Raw genomic sequence first — 919 nt, forward strand, 5'->3', positions numbered from 1 at the left:
GAGAGAGGAAAGGAGTCCAGACTCATGATCCAGAGCCTCAGCAGCAGATCCTGGCCTGAGAGGACCGGCATGACAATAATACAGAACATGTCTCTGACCAGGATTTCACTGAAGAAGGAAACACAGAGCGGTGAAGGGCTCCTCTCATGACTAAACACTGCTCAGAGGTTTTTCAATTCAATGAACCCTTTCTAATCCTGTTATTATACAGAACAAACACAATTGTGTTCCAATTAGTAGAATTATTACCAGGAAGACAGCGCCTAATGTCTGACTCCTATCACCGTGTGTCAGCTGATGTGTTCCGTCTGCAGGCTCCTTCCTCTCTGATAACCGTCGGCAGTGATTACCGTAACCGTGATTACATTCAGAGCAAACAGCTCGGGTACTGGTGTCAGTCCGGTTCTCGTGTTCTACAGCCTCACAGAGATGAGCTGCCTTTAATGCTGCTGTGGTTCAGTGAGTGGGACATGTTTCATCATGATGAATAATATTTATTGTTTCCACAAGAGGAAGTCGACAGCAGTGTTGCAGTGGCACAGACTGTGGTCTTACATAAGCCCTGTGGTGAGTCGGTGCCAGCCTGCCCACCCCCACCAACACACCATCCATCTGGATTACTGATTACTAAATTATGTTGAGATTAGGCCTCATGCTGGCAGTGACATAAGAAGCTTCTCTTTCTATCTGGCCTGCAACACAGTGATGGAAAACATCCGTCCTTTTCTCAAACGTTACACCTCAAATCAGACCCAGGGGGGACAAGTGAAGGCCTGAACCTAAAGTAGGGCAGGACAGAATCCATTCACATGCAAGATCCCCTTCAGGGCTCCACAGGTTCAACATCATATTCAGAAGTATGTTTTCAGTAGTGTATAACCACCAGAGCTTAGAATGAGCCCTTCATAGCTACACATGT

The sequence above is a fragment of the Anarhichas minor genome, unplaced genomic scaffold, assembly GCF_050575085.1.
Source record: "Anarhichas minor isolate MPS153535 unplaced genomic scaffold, ASM5057508v1 ptg000018l, whole genome shotgun sequence".
NCBI lineage: Eukaryota > Metazoa > Chordata > Actinopteri > Perciformes > Anarhichadidae > Anarhichas > Anarhichas minor.